Source organism: Ostrea edulis, chromosome 7 (assembly GCF_947568905.1).
Source record: "Ostrea edulis chromosome 7, xbOstEdul1.1, whole genome shotgun sequence".
Classification (NCBI taxonomy): domain Eukaryota; kingdom Metazoa; phylum Mollusca; class Bivalvia; order Ostreida; family Ostreidae; genus Ostrea; species Ostrea edulis.
The window spans coordinates 11376856-11393077 of NC_079170.1; positions in this window are offsets into that span (position 1 = coordinate 11376856).

Consider the following 16222-nt stretch of genomic DNA (forward strand, 5'->3'; position numbering starts at 1 on the left):
AAAGTTGTGCTAACATTTGTTAATATGTTAATAGTTGGGTCAGTCATAGGGGAGACGTGTATATCAAATGCAGAATGTACCGGTACACAAAATGGCGGTAGATGTGTCTACAACGAGGTTACACGGACTCAAACATGTGCCTGCGATGAGGATTTTCTAACAAATGGTTCATATTGTTTACCAGGTTGGACATTTTCGCAGGAAGATATTTATTCCCTTTTACCTTTTAATATGATATGTTCATTTGGTAAACGATGTTTAATTCATTCTTGTATTATAGTGAACAAAACGCTTTTTGAGACTTGTGAAGTAGACGATCAGTGCAATGGAACATTGGGTTTGGAGATATGCAGAACAGTTGGTGATAGAAAGATGTGTGTTTGTGGATCTCAATACATAGAGGACATGACTTCCTTAACGTGTCACAAAGGTATGAGAAAATATAAAAATACAAAATTACGCGCAATATAATGGACCCACAATATTGATGGGGGAATTTAGACAGTTTCAGACTACTACCCCCCCCCCCCCCCATGTACACAATTTAATGTTTTTATTAATCGGACAATTTAAACACCATTTTTTGTTGTTATCATATTGCTTGTCAAGAATTTTACACAACTTAAACGGTAACATATCCCTTCATCCCTTCTGATACATTGAAAAATATAAGTAATGTTAGCACGGAGCTCTATAAAGTTCAGTCTACAGTTTGGTCATATTTCATTATTCAATAACTTTTTTTTTAAATAATAAAAAAATGTTAGTATGGTTAGCGGTACTATGATATGTGACTATAACAATGACCGGTGTATAACTTGTACATTCCATGCAAATTCTAATGGGTTTTCGCCTCAGTAGAACAATTGGGGGTCAGCTAATTCGTGTATCTGAAATCAACAGAAGCGCTTGGCTTCTTGCGGAAAGTGTGAAATATTTTGGGTCGGCGTAAGATACTCGTGATCGTAGACTAGATCTGATATCGAACCGACCCAATATATTTTACACTTTTCATAAGAAGTCAAAATCCAAACTAGCGAACCGTATATAATGTGACAAAGACCCTAGGCACTTTCATGGTATATACTTATTATTAAAAAAAATCATTGCATTTTCTAGATACTTCCGATGAACATTTCTTTTATGAAAATGTCTATCAAAGTACATTGAACATAAGTATCGGTCAAATGTAATTAACTCTGGATTTTAAAAATAAATCATCCGATAGTTTGGATTTTTGCTTCTTTTAATTATGTAATAAATTCCAATTTGTTTATCATCGACAATGCTCCAATTTCTATATTGGATCAAGTTATATTTGTCAAGTTGCATATTAACAAAATAGATTGGAATTAATTATGTACCTTAAACAGTGCATGAGAGAGAGAGAGAGAGAGAGAGAGAGAGAGAGAGAGAGAGAGAGAGAGAGAGAGAGAGAGAGAGAGAGCACATCGGTAATTATTGAATATCCCTATTGCATGTTGTACATCTTTGCTTTTCATTTACTGAATATACTAATTCGCATTCAAAACAGGAATTGCCTGCAAGTACGCCTTATTTAAATTATTTAAACATAGAATTTAAGAATATTTCAATGAAGAAAGGGAAGAGAAAATTAAAAAAAAAAAATCAAAACGAGGTTTTTTCAAAAACATAATATATAGTGTTTGGTATCGTTGGATTTGGCTCAAAATCCTGAACAACAATATAAGTATTGTAGTGAAAATATTTATATTTTTTCTTTTTTTTTTAATTCCACCGTTTACATGATTCTTTAGCCTGTGGCATATTTTCACATCTGCAAGGCTTCCGTGGCCGGAACAAAGCTCATAGAAGCTGTATGTATTCGCAAATAACACACACCGTGGAACACGGAGGACAAGGTGCATCTCCGTGGATTTTCCTACGTGGTGTTTCCACGGTGAGGTGTATAAAACTCGTGTCGTATACTGTAGATAAGGCAATACAACTCGACATTCCCAAGTCTGACAGTGTATGAATTTCTTCCAAAGGTTAACATGGCTAAATATTTGCACGTATGTTTTTCTTTAGGAATTGTCCAACAACAGCGTTTTCTCTTCATATCATTAACAACGGAAGTGACTTCCTATGCATAACGGGGAGGTTGATCAATGTTCGTTATCTTCGTCTTTCATAAATATGTTTGCTCAAGACTTAATGAACCAAACAAACATGAGGAAAGCACATCACCTAGTGACATAAAAATGCACATTACTTAATGATGAATGTACATGACATTATGACACAAGCACGTCATATAATTAAAGAAACTTCACATAATGATGAATGTTAATGACATGATAATTCGTGCTGATATCATAATGAGAGAAGCACATGACATAACAAGAGAAACAAATGACACAGTGAGAGAAGCACATGGCATAGTGAGTGAAGCACATCACATAATGATGTACACACATTCGCTCAATACCAAACGAACATGGGATGGCGGTTTAGCCGTTCCATATCTTCCCATTTTCTTATTGTTCTGCAAGAGACCCATTTCCTATCACAACACACATTGTATTTCTGTTTCCTACTAAGCTCGTAGCAGTATCGGACTGTTTTATCCCGCTCTGAATGCTAGTTACAATTCCTTGTTTTAAATTTTGTGATAAAACTTTAGAAATCCTTGTTTTCTATTTACGTTCCAAACGACACATGTCATTGTGTTACAAAGAATTGTATCTCATATCTAATTATAAATGTGACGACATGTTACCCATTCAGGTGATCTATTTAGGTTTACACGAATACAGGTAAATAAATGTGTTGAAGCTTCACGAGCCAATATTTGGGCGCCATTTTGTTGATGATATTGTGATTCACCACTTCAACTGTAATACATTACATAGGATGATCGAATGTCATGTTTTGAGTAATGAAAGAGCTCAACTGAAATGATTAAAATCACATGGCTTTTCCCATAATACAGCAGTGCTCAACCCATACGAACGGTAAGGGTTTATTGTTGTATAAATAATCACACAGGTGTAATTATTCATTATAGGTAGTCGACGCCTTTTCCAATCTTGTGAATTCCACAGACAATGTACAGGAACTTATGGGGCACGGGAATGTAAGGTCATCGCTGGTATACAAATGTGTCACTGTCCAGATAATCACACAATCGTAAAAGACGTTTGTATAAAAGGTTTGATGTATAACATAATTTTGTAACGATAAGATATTTCTAAAATGGGAAGGATATCATTAAATTATTCTAAATTATAATGATCGTAAAGATAAATATGGGTTCATATTTGTCGATGTGTTAATATTTGGATCAGTCATAGGGGAGACGTGTACAATCAATGAAGAATGTACCGGTACACAAAATGGCGGGAGATGTGTCTACAGCGAGGCTACACGGACTCAAACATGTGCCTGCGATGAGGATTTTCTAACAAATGGTTCACATTGTTTACCAGGTTGAACATTTTTGCAGGAAGAGATTTATTCGCTTTTGCATTTTAATATAATATGTCCATTCTTTAAACGATGTTTATTTCATTCTTGTATTATAGTCAATAAAAAGCTTTTTGAGACTTGTGAAGTAAATGATCAGTGCAATGGAACGTTGGGTTTGGAGATATGCAGACCAGTTGGTGATAGAAAGGTGTGTGTCTGTGGATCTCAATACATAGCTGACATGGCTTCCTTAACATGTCAAAAAGGTATGAGTAAAATCTGAAAATAAAAAAAAATACCCGCAATATAACAAACCCACGATATTGTTAAATGTATTTTTGATATATAGATAGCAAGCGGCTTAGAACAAAAAAAGTAAGAATTATATCAAAATATAGATACCAAGCACATCCTAAATCTACTGAAGATGATTAATAACTAAAGTCATGTATTATTGTTGGTTATATTATGCAGTGATAGCATACATATAATTATATACAATGTATTTTGATACAAACAAAACATGAAAACAAAATCCGAGGTATTAATCTGAAATTATCAATACAATGTGTGTTATGAAATAAGTCAATGGCGTCAGGCGATCTCGTTGATAACGAATTAAATATAGGTGTTTCACTGTGATTAGGAAGAATCACAGATACAGAAAACATAAAAAAATCGCTCCATCAACACCTTGTATTAGTTTGTTACTCATGATCATTGTAGCATTAACCAGGTTCGTCTCAATTCTGAATAGAAATAGCACTACATGGATATAAAAGAAAATGACTAGGATTCAAAAATTGGTGATATACAAAGTGTATCAAATTATCAGTTGGGAAGGGAATATTTGATGCGTGCACAATGGATGCAAAATGCACTAGGACAAAGAATGCAGATGTGTGCCAATACAATACAGTGAGCCAAGGTAACAGCTGTGCTTGCAAGAATGGATTTGAATGGGTGAATGTATCATGTGTACCAAGTAAGAGAATGTAGAATCTCAAACAGCAACCATTGATCATAAATGCTAACAAAAATCTTATACCTAAAATCAAATCTCATTGAATTAAGGAATAAATTTATTATTTTTTCGGTGGATGAAGGTATATAACGAAAAAAAGGACGGAAAACTGCATCATTGCGCGTAGCGTACCGTTTTCCGTCTTTTTTTTTTCTTTTTTTTTTTGAGGTACTGGTATACCTTCATCTAACGAAAAAGTAATGAATTTATTCCTTATCATTTAATATTTTAAAACATTGAGTTCATATGATGAAACATTATGTGATTTGAGTTGAATTAACGAATTATTCTTGGACTACATTCTATATCATTTCGAGATAGTAATTTGTGAATACACAACTTTAAAAAAAAACTAAGTTTACTGTTGAGCAAACGGGTTTCTTGTTGACTGAAGAATGGAGTTTTGAAAGGAGAGGTTAGGTATAATTCCTGTTGAGAAAAAATTGCTGGAATTTTGTTGAGTGGAACCGGAATTAAGTGCAAAGTTCGATGCCAGTACTAACGGAAAGCGTGGGGTATGTGCATAATCATGATGTGGAATGCAAGGTAAGGTTCTCTCGAGGGTTGTCACGGCTTTCAGGTGGACAAGTAAGTGTTACAGAGGGTTTTTCGAGTTTCATCGGTGAACTTCTAAGGCGTCACAGCTGTTGTGACGTCGTATGGAAGTTTCGTTTCGATGCCCACTCATAAACATATTATGCCAGAGTTCAAAACCATAGTCTTTAAGGGCTACGATATTGGGGTATCTCTGAGGCAGTGTGCGGTATATCTGGTATTAAGGTTCGCAATATGAAGGAAATTATCGCAAGCTGCAAATGGACTATTGTCATTCCCGGTTGAATACAAATAACTCTCAGCCCGAAATTGCAGAAGCAGACGTGTGTTGTTATAGTGGGGTGTGTGTCCTCAAATGGCCCTGTTTATTTCATTTTGCATAATTGATTATTATTTATATTTGATATTTGTTTGCTTTTGTTTAAAAAATTTATATAGATCGATAGATTTGTTAAGTTTTTCTTTTCAGTTTTCCCTAATCTATATATAAATACGAAGCATCCAGAGGAATCCCTAACATTCCAATAGAAAATAGTTACGGCCATTTATTTTTTTTTATCGTTGGATAGGATATTCCAATAATTTTTCAACCAATGACAAAGGGTGTAACATGCAAAATTAAATGATTTATAAGCATTCATTAAAAATTGTATTTACTTTAACAGTATTTATATTACATGTAATTAATTCACACTAATATGGTCAACATAATTTGTTTAGTTGACCCTTGCTACGGCACGTTTGATCGTCGCCGATCATTTGTGGTGCACGTTTGGTTGCCGGCGACCATTCATGCCACACGTATCGTCACAGGGCGATTTAACATGCCGTGAGGATGGACACGATTGATCTCGAATTTTAGGCTATACCCGAGTACGAATGGTCGCCACCCAAGCTGTCACTCCTAAACATTAACTTTGCTCTCCTCCTCCTCCTCCTCCTCCTCCTCCTCCTCCTCCTCTATTCCACTTTCTTCTTTTTCTCCCTTCTAATCATCCTCCTCCTTCATCTCCATTTTTTCCCCTTAGATCAAACCGAATACTTGTTTAAAATTGGTGGGCAATAGCTACAGGGGATGTGACGCTTTCTAGTGCAGAAAATTATGTACAAAGTGTTGTTTATGTCGAATTCAAAGGTTTCATTTTCTTGTCAAATCATAACAAATGGCAGTACTTGCTATGTATTTCACTCTGTGTGCTCATGTGTATTTGTATGCATGTCTGCGCACGCATACTTATCAGGATGTATGTCACCCCATGTTAATATCTACTCCTTTATAAAGGTATCTTATATAATCTATAAGATATCTTCTATTCTGAATAAGATATCTGATAAATTTTTATATAACTTGCAGTTCATAATATATCTCATAGAATATATGATATTTTTCAAAACTATATCAGACATATCATAAAGTTTGTAAGATATCTTGTATATTAAACAAGATATCTTATAAAGTTTATGAGATATCTTATAAGATATAGGAGATATAAAATTATTCTTGTAAGATATTTTATCAAACGTATAAGATATCTTATATGTTTTATAAGAAAATATCTCATAAATGCTTTTTCAAAAAAAGATATCTCATCAACTTTATAATATATCTTATAAAACATACGGGATATGAAATGTTTTATAAGATGTCTTATACATGTTTTGAAAAGAAATTCATATTGTTATGGATCAGAATTACCCAGTAGTAGAATTTACTAACAAATGCAATCAAACAAATAATTTATTTGCAATTCTTGAAAGCAAATTATAATAATAGTAATGGAACTAGCATGCGATACGTGAACAATAAACAATGTCCGTGCCGAGTTGAATCTGTATATAAAACAAATCACAGATGGGTTGTTAATTTACGACGAAATTCCTAAATCCTAGTCCAAGATATAGCATAATCCAAAATGCCTAGTGCTTGTCTAACTAGAACTAAATATCTGCTAAATCCACAGTGTATTTATAATCAGAATACATTTTATGGTTCATTCTTGATAGACACTGTTCGTCATCTTTCTACTCTATGATGAACATCGAACTCTACAACAATCTAGGCCATAGCAAGCACTACACACCAATATGATAATATATATAGTTTATAATATATCTTATAAAAATTGATTTATGAGATATCTTATAAAAATAGAAGATATCTTATAAAGTTTAAGAAATATCTTACAAAACATAAAGAATACCTTATAAAGTGGAAGAAATATCTGAAAATACACAAGATATGTTATGTATTTTACAAGATATCTTACGAAATATATGAGATATATTATACAATTTCTTTTATAAAATACTTTATAAAAGTTATTATTTACATTTCCAACTAAATTTTTATACTTAACACCATTACGAACATTACGTATTTATCACTGCATAAAGCCACTACGGAGTGCGTATGAACGTTTGTTAAAAGTAGGTAATAGGTACTACATTTACTAAGGCAATACACATCCAACAATCGCTCTCACTTACTACAGAAGTCTATCAATAGATGAAATGAACATCACAAAATGTATTTATGGTCTTATCTGTATTTCAAGCAATGAATTTTCATCAATAATTGATAAAAGCATTTCTTTAAACAATTTATATATAGTTACTAGTGTATGTCTAAAATTTCGTCTGCTTCAATTTCACCGTGATCATCAGGGACATTAGGCTTTAGCAAAAAGGTAATTCACAGGATGTATGGTCGATAAGTCGTCGGAGTGCATGAATACTTTCACCCCTACTGCCTCCGTGCCATAGCAGCCATAAGGTGATTGATGTCGGTTTCCAAGTTTATGTCGGGACATCGAAGCGAGGCGTCGTTAGAAACCTATTACAGAAATTTATCGAGTCAAAAGAAGCGTTCAGTGAGTTTATGTTTGTCAACAATTACACATCCAAATCTAAACCGTCCCTTACCTTCGTGCACTTCCACATTCTTTTCTGCGATGTTTAGTTCTTTCCGGAGATTCATCTGAGCTGCGTCCTCTGTCCTGTCTATAAATGATTTGCCTACACCTGACGTCTGCCGCCCTGTTCTTCATTTTTCTCCACTTCAGTCTTCTGTTAACTCCGTAATATACACAGAATATCTTTCAAAATCGATGTTCATCGTCTTCTCTTTCCAAAAGTGAAAGCGCATCACAACTGTAAGTGTAACCTTGTGCACCCCCGATTAAATCATGCCCCCCCCCCCCTTAAAATTAGACATTTGGAAGAGTTTCCCATTATATACTCCAGAGTTAATGTATATGTATATGTTGATATGCTTGCTTTTTAGCGTCTTAATAATCAAAACAGTTCTTAATTTGATGGAACTTTGTTTTGTGTTTTCGTCATTTTGAACATATATGACGCTTCGTTGTGCAGGTCAACATTGTGAAATGTATGGAAACGTGTTGTTAACAGAATTCAGCAATGTTGCCGATCACAAAAATGTAAATATAAGTCATAAGGTATCATTTAAAAATATTTATCGGGATATGATCAAATTTTCACGGGCCCAACCCGTATTTATATCCCGATAAATATTTTAAATGATACTTTATTTCTTAATTAAATACCATATTAGAGTGAATGAGCTATCTTAAATCAAAAACATTAAGCCATCTTATAAAGTTTATGAGATATATCATATACTGTATAAGATATCGCGTATAAAACATATTAAGGTATTCTATATCTTTTATAAGATGTCTTATAAGATTTATGAGATATCTTTGAAGAAAAGTAATTGTAAAAACGGCGTGCCATAGGATGGTATGTAGAGTACGGTGTTGTTAAAATGTTGCGACTCGTGTGTTTGAAAAATAAATTCACATCTAATTTCATTCAGATATGTCTAGGTTTTTTGTTTGTTGGCTATGTATCGTTCTTCACTTGTGTTAAAAATGTGTGCACGTATGTGCGTGCGTGATGCAAAACAAACTTTGTTACATATGAATGTACACATATACGTACACACGCACATAGCTACACACATGCACGTATACGAACATGCATGCACACATACACAAGCGCAGACACTCACACCGTCACTCAAAGACATAAACACGCACGAACGAACACACACACACATGAACACATACACTGTTTTGCAAAACAAAAGCAAATTTGAGGTCTGGGACAGGGGGCTTGGGTGGCGACCATTCGTATTCGGATATGGCCAAATATTGACGACTATTAGTGCCTATCCTCACAGCACATTCAGTTGTCGGACGACAATACGTGTGGCATGCTTGATCGCTGGGGATAAAACGTGCCGCACGTATCGTCGCCGGGCGACCAAACGTGCCAAGGTGACCAAACGTGTCGTAAGAGACCCTGCCATAAGAAAGGAAAATCAATGTGTTCTTCCCAATACCCTGCTTTGTTTTTCGGATATTTCGTTTAGGCGATGTGCAATGGTCGATTGTTTATACGGTTTTTTAAATACAACATAAACAAACAAAGCATTCCTAACTTTCATTCTTTACATTTCAGTTGGTAGACAGCTGCTTGAATCCTGTCAGTATTGTGTGCAATGTAACGGGACTACACATGCAACTGTGTGTGGATTGTTTGGAAACAGATCACTATGCTTTTGCAATAAAGGCATTGTTGAATTTAATGGGAAATGTACCGAAGGTAACCATAGTTATGGACATCTTCACTTAAACAGCAAAATGCAAGAGAGATAGAGAGATGGTGAGAGTTATGGCAAGGCCGTGAAGTTATATAATGCGGGATTGAATATATTTTGTTGTTCGTTTAGGCACTATTTTGCTGCAATTATTTTTATCTCAAGAGATCGATACAGAAAACTAAGCTTTCGAGTTTGAAATCTAATGTGATTAGTGTTGATACATTGCTACTAATACCGTGTATTCAGCTGGTAAAGGCCTTGGTGAATCATGTGAAATTGACAGTGTACAGAAACACTACATGCTGGTGTTTGTGGGGAAAATAGTTCGTGTTCCTGCGATAGCGAGTTCGTCAGAGAAGACAAAAGCTGTGTTAGAGGTTAAATTTTACAACTACACAACCTTAAATATATTGATGAGTCATTCATGGATTTTGTTTTCAGATTTTTTAAATTGGTCATTGTTCGTTATCTTCGGTCGTTTATGAATATTTACAACTATTAATTCCATAATTAACATTTACAATGATTTATTTCTTAAATGCCCACTCCTCCTTAGCACCTGATCCTACCTCTGGTGTATCCAGGGGTCCGTGGTTGCCGTTCTCTTTATTTTGCATTCTTTATAGGAGTTATGAGATTGATCACCTTTCCTTATTTTCACTTTCTCGTATAGTTTGAAAAATAGTAAGGCTAAAACAAATCTCAAAAGAATTCTATTTCTAGAGAGTATACGTTGAGACGCAGTACATGAATAGGTACGAATGAAATCAGTATGATAATGAGGTCATAAGTAGCTGACCGCTGTAACGTCATGACAGTTGTTACAGCTTGATCAATGTATATTGAAATACATGTTTATGCATACACAAGTTCATTTTTAGGACCATGTCAAATGATATATAAAAACTGCTTAAAATCTTTCAACTTTCCATGATTGAATTACGTGTTATACACGTAGCACTATGAGTAGAAATAACCCGGTCAGGTTTGTTGTTTGGTTGGAAACCTCGTCTAAAAAGCGCCTACTACCGACATGACTAAGAGGAGGTAAACAAGTATTAAAAAACTAATGACGAAAGTTGTCACAACAATTACTGTGTTCTATACATTTACACATCACTTCTGGAACGATATATAAGTTTCACGCGCAATTTATGTTGTTTTGTTTGCACACTGTACACACAGTGGACATGTAATGTGATGTGCATACAACACAAACTGTATGTGTGGAAACTGGTGCTCAGTTGATACATATTCAAATTGTTTTAATCTTCCATTATGAGAATATATCTTATTTGATAAATATTTATAAACATAATTCACATGAGTACAGAAAAGTATCTAGGTAATGGAATCTTGAATGAATACAGGCAGGATGAATTGATTATACACACTATAGCTGTGCTTATAAACTTCAGTACATTTCAAAATTGTCAAGTCTCCCCATCTTCACTGCTGAAATATCATTTGGTCCTGTAGTGTTCTATAACTTGATATATAAGAAAATCAGTTTTAATGAAACTTTAGTGAATTTCGCATTGGATTAATATAGAGTGAGTAACATCAACGTTTAATCTCTCTACATTATTGTGGTCAAGTGATCAATGGTATATTAGTAGAATGGGGTAAATCCAAACCACAGGTTGCCAAGGGATTGACAATTATAAAAATGCGAAGATAACGAACAATAATCAATCTGATAAATCCTATACATAGATACAAAATTACGAATATGGCAAACATGGATCCCTGGATATACCAGAGGTGGGGATAGGTGTTCCGAAGGCGTAACCATCACATCAAGTGATGTAATGTATTTGGAAAATTTGTTCATTATATATAAGAACCACGAATTTAGCTGTCTTTAAAGAAGGCTTTTAAAATCGGTATACTATTAACTTATTTGTCAATATAATGCCTCGATTGAAAAATTAATCTTACGCAGAACGAGTTCTTATAATTTGATGAACTTGAATTGTACACACCGTGGCCACTTGTTCTGCATTTGATGATGAAACAAAAAAGATCACAACTACACATATATAACGTACGAAATGGTGGAGGAGTATATATCACTTCCGTATCGTAGAGATCTGTGTTGTCTACTTATTTTTTGTTGAAGGTTACTTGTTTTGAAACTATAACAACATTCTCGTTTATATACAGCATTTCGCAAATTTTATGATCGTTATAATGATCTAGCATGCCAACACAACCTATCGTTTTGACATGTTTCATTCCGATAGACGACTAACTTTTCATCTTTCATCAAATTCAGTATAGCTGATAAAGATATAGAGCTCACAACTCGTGTGCCCGGTCGACAGGGTATGCTTTCTCCTCCTAGGTACCTGATCCTACCTCTGATATATCCAGGAGTTGGTGTTTGCCCAACTCTTTATTTTGTATTGACTATAGGAGTTATGAGATTGATCACTGTTCGTTATGTTTACCTTTCATACATTGATATGAAACCCTTCATCTACACAACGTGTTAGTGAGTAATCTACCTTGAGTTAAAGCTGACCATGCACAGAAAGAGTTATAACGCATCGAATCAACTGCAGATGCAGGTGATAATGGGAATAATGGTACATTACATAGAAAGTTGACGATGGAGAGGCCGTTTGTTAGTTTGACGTCAGTATCTATGTTTAACAAAAATATCTAAACACGAATCAGATGTAGAAAACCCTGGTTTCTTTTGTTTCCGGTTAACTGTGATATATCAAATCGACGAATGAATAAAATTGACAAGTATCATTTTACACAGAATTCCATGGTTAATTGTAAATTGAATGAAATGCTTGGTGGGGAGTTTTACATTCTCGTGTTATTCAACCCGCCGATTATGAGATTTTAAAATACCTTCATTTAACTTTACCTATTTTCTTTTAGGCGGATGGAATGAAGGTATGTAAAAATCTTCTACTTGTTGTTCTACGTTGGTTTTTTTTATTTATAATACACGTAAAAATAAAAAAAGATAATTTCTCATAAGTGATTCATTATATTGCTTTTATTTCAGAAATAATATATCGATTTATATTTGTTGAAGCAGGCGCACTTCTGTTTGGAATGTTTTTCTGGATTGTAATACTTGTTCGTAAATGTAGAAGAAACCTACTATCCAGAGGTGGAAGTTGTAGTATTACATTTCCTTAATTTTTATGCTTTTGCATTGTTACCGATTGTACAATATTTGTATTCATTTTTGATATGATTACTGGTTCGTACTGTGTGAATGACAGTTTTGTGTGTATAATTGTTCTAAATTGGTTTCTTATTGATCGACACCAGTGTTTTACTTTTGTACAATTTTTGTGTGACCAGGTCTGTAGTACAGTCTGATCAAGAAAACATCAATCGTCAATCCACTCTGTAAGCTGTGCCCAGTGATATTAGGCATTATGAGGTATGACAAACATCTCAAAAGACCACATGTAACATAAGGCATTTTGGAATTAGAATCAATTTACGAATCTTTTCATGACATTATCACCATTATGTATTGTAATAAATCATGTTTGTTAAAGCGACTTTTTCCCCGTCTATGTTTATTTTATATTGTTTTTCAGGAACCTTCAACGTTTGTTCACCAAGATACCCAAAGAGGAGCAAATTACACATACAATCACCTCAATGAACCAGTGGAAAAGGAAGAAAATGCGTTCTCTCAACAAATGTTTGTAGAGTAGGATCCTTGTGATGACGTGTACAACCACCTCCATGAAAAGGAAGCACCATTGTGTCAAGGCGTGTATGACGTCGCAGAAAATGTCTCTAAACACATGTTCCAGAGTTCTAATGATGACCCCAAATCAGATGATTTCTCTGATTTTGCTGAACCTATAGATGTAAGCACGCTCTAAATATGCGATAATTACATCTGTTAAGCTTTCATATATTGTATAACTTGAATGTTTGGAATGTAGAACAAATAAATATGTACGCTGAACAACTTCTCGAATGTCAAATGTGAAAGTTGAAGCAGAATATGGATAGATATTCAACGACGGGTTTTCTGAGATGAAGGTTGATGCATGTTCACATACCTATTGAACTATGTTGAACTACCTATTTTGTATTGCTTATAGGAGTTATGAGATTGATCACTGCTCATTATCTTCACCTTACATCAAGACACATCGTACTGAATCATATACACGTTGGTACTTAATACAGGTATACCAATGCTGTAATATCTCATCAACCCTTGCAATTGTATCGTGTCATACTTGCAAACGTTCCAATCTTAAAAGTGCAGCAGCTGTAGTGAGTGGAATTTTAAAGTGCACACTACGTTTCTTTCTGATTGATCCCCATCGTTATGTGTGTTATATGTGCTTGTGATTAATGGTAAACTATTAAATTTCACATCCCGAGCTTCATTCGTTCTTTCCCTTAGGGGATTTTATTTCACAACACCATTTCTTATATTTTCACTCACTTTTCTCTTTTCAACGTGCATATCTGCAGAAATCTTCGGTCCCTTGTGCATATTGTGTATTTAAATTTCATATTTGAGCCTTCGAACGTTAGTGTAATGATATGATGATAATACATATTAACTATTAGAAAAATGGAACATTAATTTTTTATAGAGCACGAGGCTGTTTCACTCCAGAATCATTTGTATGAGAACCAACGTAGGAACTGTTAAAGCATTCAAATTGTATATTCAGTAATGACCATTCAGATCTTTGTCAGAAATACAGATTGTAATGTTAAAGGAACTTAATGGCAAAGGTTTTCAACCGGTCGATTTTCCTCAGGAAAGTTAAGTGCGGGGCGGAGCTTATTTAAGGCAAGTGTGAAGACCCGAGCCCGACGAAACCTTGCTAGCTTGTATATACCGTTCCAAATACACAGGATGTTATCTGTGTTACTTGCATTACCTGTACGTTTTTGTAAGATTGAAAAATTATTTCATGATAGTTATTTTTCTCGTGCAGGTTAATCGAAACGTTGGTAATGAAATCTAATGAATCTAACGTAAGAATTCAAGCTCGATAAATTTACTTCATATGAATGACAACGTTAGTCATTGAAAACTTAGGCAGAATATTCTTTATTCCAAATTTTCTTTAATCCATTTGACTGCCTTTGTTCGTCGGATACCCAGTATCCGACGATGTTTGACTGCCAAACATACAGTTTCCGACGGGAATTCCTGCGTACTGCGGTAGCTTTTCTGGCTATGTACAGCTGATGTACCGATCATCGTCCCACGCTCCGTGATGACTATATATTAAAAAACAGCTTAGAAAGTTTTATTCTGTTTGAATTAGTTAAGTGGACCACACACCAAAATTATCTGCCTACCAAATTTTTCTGTGTGACTCGTCCATGATGCATGGCCTACACATACAGGATATTTGTATTTTTCGACAGTTCCTTCAATAACTGGTCAAGTCGAAGAATTTGCTCTTCCTGTGGATCTCATTGCAAACCATTATAAGCAAAAAATAGCCCTTATAGTGGCTAATGCAAGGTGAAAATAACGAACAGTGATCAATCTCATAACTCCTACAAGCAATACAAAATATATAGTTGGGCAAATACGGACCCCATGACACACCAGAGGTGGGATCAGGTGCCTAGGAGGAGTAAGCATCCCCTGTTGACCGGTCACACCCGCCGTGAGCCCCATATCCTGATCAGGTAAACGGAGTTATCCGCAGTCAAAATCAGTGTGCCAAGAACGGCTTAACAATTCGTTTGAAACACGTCAGACAGCATTTGACCCAATGCGAGGCTGTATTGACGAACTAGATCGTTATAACGACCATAGAATTTGTGAAATGCTGACTTCAATTGAGACTGTTGAAATCCCTGTACCATCAACTTGTTTGTCGGTAGCTAACCTCGATTTAAAAACTGACTATACCCAGAACAAGCTCTTGCATATCGAATCAGTTGAGATATATAAACACCGTATGCAGGTGATAATGGAATATTGCTACATAAATGTGGGAAGTTGACGATGGAGAAGCTGAAATCATCCTGTTTGTCATACAGTGGAGGTGTTAGTTTGCCGTTAATGTCTACTTTGAATAAAATATCTAAGTATGAAGCAGAAGTGGACGACTCTGTGTTGTCATTTAATTCGAGCTCACAGGGATATATCAAATCGACATATGAATGAAAGCTATCATTGTTAAAATATTAAATTGTTAATACATTTTAAACGAACTTTATTTGTTTTTACTTTTGGTAAGCGTACTTATACTCCAACTGCCCCTTCAAGATATGAAATTCTCCAAAAACATGCGTTAGATTTAAACATATTTGATATCCCAGTCAATGGGTTGCATGGATATGAGCTACCGTACCTATACTGGATTCCTAAACTTAATAAAAACCCTTACAAAGTTACATTGCTAAATCCAGTAAGTGTCCTACCAAGCCCCTACTTTGCTTCTCAAACGTACTGTGCGACTACATATGCCAGAAGTTGTGTCAATCAAGTGTGAATTCAAAACATTTCCTAGGCACCTGATCCCACCTCTGGTGTGTCCAGAGGTCCGTGTTTGCCCAACTGTCTATTTTGTATTGCTTGGAGGAGTTATGAGATTGCTCAC